At 43.5% G+C, this 7,262-nt stretch overlaps 1 non-coding gene across 1 annotated transcript; it reads left to right on the top strand.

Moving 5' to 3' along the window:
* The first annotated feature begins 2,536 nt into the window (after positions 1 to 2,536).
* Positions 2,537 to 2,618, top strand: trnas-cga (transfer RNA serine (anticodon CGA)). The gene has a single exon. It is a non-coding gene; the product is annotated as a tRNA-Ser (tRNA).
* The last annotated feature ends 4,644 nt before the right edge of the window (positions 2,619 to 7,262 follow it).

Below are 7,262 nucleotides of genomic sequence, written 5' to 3'. Positions count from 1 at the left end.
CTACCCTCATACCAATTACTTTAAATCTATGCCCCCTGGTTTTTAACCACTTCTAAGGGAAATATATCCTATCAATGCACTCTATCGAGGCAACTCAAAATTTTATTCACTTCAATAAGGTCCCCTCTCAGCCTCCTCTGTGCCAAAGGCAACAACCACAGCATATGCAATCTTTACTCAGAGCTAAGTTATCCATTCCCGGTAACATCAACGAAAATCAACTCCCTACACCCACGAGTGCAATCAGATTGTTCCTGTAATGCGCTGACCAGAACAGCATGTAGTGCTCCAGTTGTACCACAACTAGTGTTTTCTAAAATTCAAGCTTAACTTCCCCGCTCTTGCATTCTATAGCTCAGCTAATAAAGGCAAGTATTCCGTGGTGCTCCTTAACCACAATATCTACATGGTCGGCTACCAACAGGGATCGGTGGAATTGCACTCGAAGACCACTTTGCTCCTCTGCACTACTCAGTGACCTACCATTTAATGTATATTCCCTTGCCTTATTAGCACTCCCCAAATTCAATACCTCAGATTGAATTCCATTAGCCTATTTTCAGCCCGCCTGACAATTCATTGATATCTCCTGCAGTCTACAGCTTTCTTGATCATTATAAACCATAACTGTTTGACCAAGCTTTTAGTCCACTGCACTAATTTCCACTTATGCGGAACGCAGTCAAATTATTATCCCATAATACTCTTGTGAAGCGCTTTGGGACGTGTTACTATATTAAAGGTGCTGTAGAAATACAATGTGTTGTTGTTGTCTCAAAGGTGTCTTCCCTAATGTTATATAGTTTGCGCCGTAGAAAGGGACCATTTTCCACAACTGAATTTGCCAGAGTTAATGCTCCACACGAGCCCCCTTCTACCCGACTTCACCTCGTCCTTTCAGAGATTCATAGCTATTTATAGAACGGAAGGAGGTCATTTCAGCTCATCGTTTCCGCTCAGTCCATCAAAGAGCTATCCAGTCGATTCACACGTTCCAGCTCTTGGTCCATATGCCTGTAGATTATGGCGTTTCAAGCGCACATCGAAGTACTTTGTAAATTGGTTGATGGCTTCTGCTTCAACCACCCTTTCAGGCAGTGATGTTCAGACCAGCAGCACCATCTGGGTGAAAGCATTTCACCTCATAGCCCCTCCAGCCTCCCACCAATGACTTTAAATCAATGCCTCCTGGTTGTTGATCATACTGATAAGGTAAATAAATCCGTCCTATGCACACTACAAGTTCCACTCATAATTTTACAAAACCTCAGTAAGGTCCACTCTCAGGCTCCTCTGTTCCAAAGAAAACAAGCACAGCCTATCCAATCTTTCCTCATAGCTAAGTTCTCCAGTCCAGGCAACATTCGCAAAAAAACGGCTCTGTCCGCTCACGGGTGCAATCAGATATTTCCTGCAATTCGGTGACCAGAACAATACACACTACTCTAGTTGTGGCCTAATTAATGTTTTACACAGTTCAACTACAACGTCCCCGCTGTTGTACTCTGTGGCTCAGCTAATAAATGCAAGCATTCCGTGTTGCTTCTTAACCACCTTATCTACCTGGCCTGCTACCATCAGGGATCTGTGGACATGCCGTCCAAGGTCCTTTTGCTACTCTGCCCTTTACAGTCACCTACCATTTAATGTTTATTCCCTTGCCTTATTAGCCCTCACAAAATGTACTATCTCACACTTCTCCGACTTAAATTCCATTATCCATTGTCCTGCACACGTGGTCAATTCATTGATGTCTTCCAGCTGTCCACATTTTTCTTTCACAATATCAACCATACTAGTTTTTGACTCCTGCGCTAATTTAGACTTATTCATGTCGTTGTCAACTTGTTATTGCATAATACTCCTGTGAAGCGCCTTGGGACATTTCACTATATTAAAGGCGCTATATGAGCATGTTGTTGTTGATGTTTAAAAGTGATGTTACTTAATGTTGTATAGATTCTGCAACATATAAAGAGAACATTTTCACCAACAGGTTTTGCAGGCGGCACACGAGCGCCCTCCCGCCCTACTTCACTGCCTCCGATCAGCATATTCTTCTCATACTTTTTCACACATGTGCTGAGGTGCACCCTCTTTAATGCATCTGTGCTAGTTGCCGCAGCTACTTCTCGTGGTAGCATCTTCCACATTCTACCCACTCTTTGGTAAAGAATTTACTCTTGAATTTTCTATTAAATTTATCGGTGACTGGCTTATATGTAAGACGACTATTTCTCAACTCGCGTACAATAGCAAATATTTTTTCTGTGTCGACCCGACCAAAACCATTCATAATGTTAAAGTCCGTATCTGCCTTGTCTTTTCCATTGAAAAGTTCACCAGTTTGTTCAGTCTTTCCCGATAAGCAAAACCTTCCAGGTCTTGCCGAATTGCTCCCTTCTGTGCTGTGAGAATCTACAATACTACGATTTAATTTTCACAACGACTGGCAGACACAACATTGCAAGCATATGGTTCAATATTTCTGATATTTCGCACCGAACATTGGACTATTGAACAATTCCATTGTGTAGCTGCGATGGCCGAGTGGTTAAGGCATTGAACTCGAAATTTAAAGGGGTTTCCCCGCGCACATTCAAGCTCTGCTCGCAGCGATTGTGCAGCGAACCTATTTTTTTTATATTTTCCCTGTGGATATCACTGGACCAGAATGTGATCACCGTTCCATGTACTGCCCTTCAATGACGCGAAGCAGTAGTTCGAATTGTAAAAACTGATATATTATCGGCATTAAACAGTGATTAGTTTGTAGGAAACAGTTTACAAACATCAGTGAGGAATATTCATAGAAAGCATCATGAAACAAATACATTTTAACAAAGATCCCTCCAATGTTTAGGTGGAATTCACCGTCAGCTGATGAGGGCGAATTTGATTTGGCTTCGTAAAGTTGAACGAGATTTAATACAACGACGACGATAATGACTCGAACCTGCGATCTTCTGATAACATCGGGATTTGCAGGGATGTAAAGCACCTTATCAATTAGTCCAAACGCACTCTGCGGTTTAAAGACAACAAATGGTGATAACGAGCGAACACACGGGAATTGCATTTATTTCAGTTGCTTACTTTTCAAAACAAACCAATCGGCGGCAGCGAGCCATTCAAGGATTGAAATACGAGAAGGCACAATGTTCCTGTGGTTATGGAATTGTTCTTTAAATTATGGAATAACTCCGCAGGTCCATGAGCTCTTGGCAGAACTAAGGTTTTGTAGCATTGCTTCAAAATGTTGCAAGTCCCGTGTGATTTCCGTTCCTCAATGTTTATACTGCTCTGAAATAATAAAACTAATATACCAGCACCACAACCCCAAAAATAAAATAAATATACAATAAGATGATCGAAACCATGACGTTATCATTATTACCACCACGCTCGAAGGCAACTGAGCTAATCAGCCTTGTTCGCATGTGGCTTTTTCAGATGCTGTAATAGAAAAAAACCGAGCATTTCCACCGCGTCTTTCACCTCAGGATTTCACAAAGTGCAACAGAGCAAATGAACGACATTTAAGGAATGGTCACTGTTGTAACGTAGGAAATGCAAAAGCAGATTTGCACCATTAAGAAAGCACAATGTGATCGAGACCAGATTTTGGTTGAGGGATAAATATTGGTCCCAGGACACTGGATGAACACACCTGCTCTTCTTCCTAATATTGGCCTTGAAATGCTTTTTGTCCAGCTCGGGGGGCAGACCGGGCGTCGGTTTAAAATCTCATCCTCAAGACAGCAACTCTGACAGTGCATAGCTCCCTTAGCTTTGTCTCTCCAACAGCGAAAAACCTACTCGACCTCCTCCACACCAATCTGTCTGTCGGAGATACAGCTTTCCTGGACAGTTTTGAAAGCAGTGAACTGAGGGATATCCTTATTCGTCAGGAAATTGTGTTGGGGAAATTGATGCTATGAGGCTGCAGAGTGACTTGGATAGGTTAGGTCAGAGGGCAAATACATGGCAGATGAAATATGATGTGGATAAATGCGAGGTTATCCACTTTGGTGGTAATAACAGAGAGACAGACTATTATCTGAATGGTGACATATTATGAAAAGTGCAGGTCCAACGAGACCTGGGTGTCATGGTACATCAGTCATTGAAGTTTGGCATGCAGGTACAGCAGATGTTTAAAGAAGCAAATGGCATGTTGGCCTTCATAGCGAGGGGATTAGAATACAAGGGCAGGGAGATGGTTCTTCAGTTGTACAGGGCCTTGGTGAGGCCACACCTGGAGTATTGTGTACAGTTTCGGTCTCCTAACTTGAAGAAGGACATTCTTGTTTTTGAGTGAGTGCAGCGAATGTTCACCAGACTGATTCTCGGGATGGCGGGACTGACATATGAAGAAAGACTGCCTCAACTGGTCTTGTATTCACTGGAGTTCAAAAGAATGAGAGGGAATCTCACAGAAACTTTTAAAATTCTGACGGGTTTAGACAAGTTTGATGCAGGATGAATGTGCACAATGTTGGGGGAGTTCAGACTCAGGGCTCACAGTCTAAGGATAAGGGATACGCCATTTAGGATCAAGAAGGGGAGAAACTTCTTCACCCAGAGAGTGGTGAACCTGTGGAATTCTCTACCACAGGAAGTTGTTGAGGCCAATTCACTAAATATATTCACAAATGAGTTAGATGCAGTCCTTACTACTAGCGGGATCAAGGAGTATGGCGAGAAATCAGGAATGGGGTACTGAAGATGCGTGTTCAGTGACGAATTCATTGAATTGCGGTGCAGGCTCGAAGGGCCGAATTGCCACCTCCTGAAACTATTTTCTATGTTTCTATGTTTCTATGAACACTGCACAGTACTTGTGGATAACAAGGCCTTTCTTCATACGGTGGACACGCTGCATCGTGTTTTCTGGCATTACCACTGTGCTAAATGGGATCGATTCTGAACAGATCTAGCAGCTCAAAACTGGTCATCCATGAGGTGCTTTCGGACATTAGCAGCAACAGAATTCCACACAATCTGCATTCTTACGGCCCAATATATCTCTCACTCCAACTTCAACTTCTGAAAAGAGGACCGACACTTGTTCCATGAGAATCGTAGAAGTGAATGCCAGCAGCAGCACCAGACTTCTTAAGGTGAGGTGCAAACCTCCTGACATTCGAACACAGGACGACATGCACAAAAATTAGCGGGAACAGCATGTTATAGACACGGCTAAGCGAACCGACAACCGACGGATCAGATCAAAGCTCTGCAATCTTGCCAAACAGAGTCATTCATTTTTTATTTTAATTTAATTAATTCCTGGGATTTTGGCATCGCTGGCAAGGCCAGCATGTATTGCCCATCTATAATTTTCTTGAGCAAGTGGTGGTGAGCCGCCTTCTTGAGCCACTACTCTCCATGTGTTGAAGGTTCTGTGAAGGATGGACTTGCAGGATTTGACCCACTGATGATGAAGCAACAGTGATATATTTTCAAGTCCGGATTGTGTGGAACCAGGAGGGGAACGTGGAGGCGATGCTGCTCCCGAACTCCTGCTGTCCTTGCCGTTCAAGATGGACGAGGTTGCGGCATTGAGAGATGCTGTTGAAGAAGCCTTGGCAAGTCGCTGCGGTGCAACTTCTAGATGGTACACAATGCAGTCACTGTGCGGCACTGGTGGAGGCAGTGAATGTTTTCGGTGGGGGATCGGATGCGAATTAAGCGGGTTGCTTTGTCTTGGAAGCTGTCGACTATCTTCAGTGTCGTTGGAGCTACACACATCCAGGTAAGTAAATGTATTCCAAAACACTTCAGATTTGTGCCTTGTAGATATTGAAAAGTGTTTCGGGAGTCGGAGGTGAGAAACTATCAGCAGAATATCCACCCTCTGCCCCGATCCTATATCGGATTACATGGAGTTACATAGGATTACATAGCATAGAGAATCATAGAATCTTATAAATTGACAGCACAGACAGAGAGCATTTCGGCCCATCGTGTCTACAACTGCCAACCAAGGGCGAAATAGCCTAATCGCAATTTACAGCACTTGGGAAGTAGTGCGGTAGGTTACGGCACTTTAATTGCACATACATTTATTGTTTAAATGTGGTGAGGACTTTTCCCACATCACCCTCTCCAGCAGTGAGTTCCAGGCCCCTACGACACTCAGGGTGGATAAATTACGCCTTATAACTCGTGGAATCCTCTCCAATTACATTAATACTATGGCCTCTCGTTTGTGTCCTGTCTGCCATGGAAACAGGTGTTCCTATCTACTCTATCCAGGCTTCTCATCATTTTCTACACCTCAATAAGGTCTCACATCAGCATGCTCTGTTCCAAAGAAAGCACAAGCAGCATCTGCACTCTTTACTTAGCCAAATGCCTGCAGTCCAGGCAACATTCTTGAAAACCTCCACAGCACCCTTTCCAATGCAAGCACCTCTTTCCAGAAACGTGCTCACCAGAACTACAAGCAGATATCAGTACTACGGCCTAAACTGTGTTTTTTTATAATTCAAGTATAATGTCCTTGCTCTTGTATCCCATGCCTCGACTAATAAAGACAAGTATACCTCATGCCTTCCGAACAACCTTATGTATCAGGCCTTTTCAATGATATGTGGACCTGCACTCCAACGTCCCTCTGTTCATCGACACATCTCAGTGGTGTACCATTTAATGGTTATTCCCTTGCCTTGTTGAACCTCCCCAAATGCATTACCTCACACTTATCCGGATTGAATTCCATTTGCTACTGTTCTGCCCACCTTGTCAGTTGTAGTGGAATTTTTTGGCTATCTCGTTGTGCGAGGCCCCTTGGGGAAGAGTGACCATAATATGGTGGAATTCTGCATTGGGATGGAGAATGAAACAATTAATTCAGAGACCATGGTCCAGAACTTAAAGAAGGCTAACTTTGATGGTATGAGGCGTGAATTGGCTGGGATGGATTGGCGAATGATACTTAAGGGGTTGACTGTGGATGGGCAATGGCAGACATTTAGAGACCGCATGGATGAACTCCAACAATTGTTCATTCCTGTCTGGCATAAATATAAAAAATGGAAGGTGGCTCAACCGTGGCTCTCAAGGGAAATCAGGGATAGTATTAAAGCCAAGGAAGTGGCCTACAAATTGGCCAGAAATAGCAGCGAACCTGGGGACTGGGAGAAATTTAGAACTCAGCAGAGGAGGACAAAGGGTTTGATTAGGCCAGGGAAAATGGAGTATGAGAAGAAGCTTGCAGGGAACATTAAGACGGATTGCAAAAGTTTCTATAGATA

Source organism: Pristiophorus japonicus, unplaced genomic scaffold (assembly GCF_044704955.1).
Source record: "Pristiophorus japonicus isolate sPriJap1 unplaced genomic scaffold, sPriJap1.hap1 HAP1_SCAFFOLD_47, whole genome shotgun sequence".
NCBI classification, from domain to species: Eukaryota; Metazoa; Chordata; class Chondrichthyes; family Pristiophoridae; genus Pristiophorus; species Pristiophorus japonicus.
This window is presented reverse-complemented; position numbering and strand designations above follow the sequence as displayed.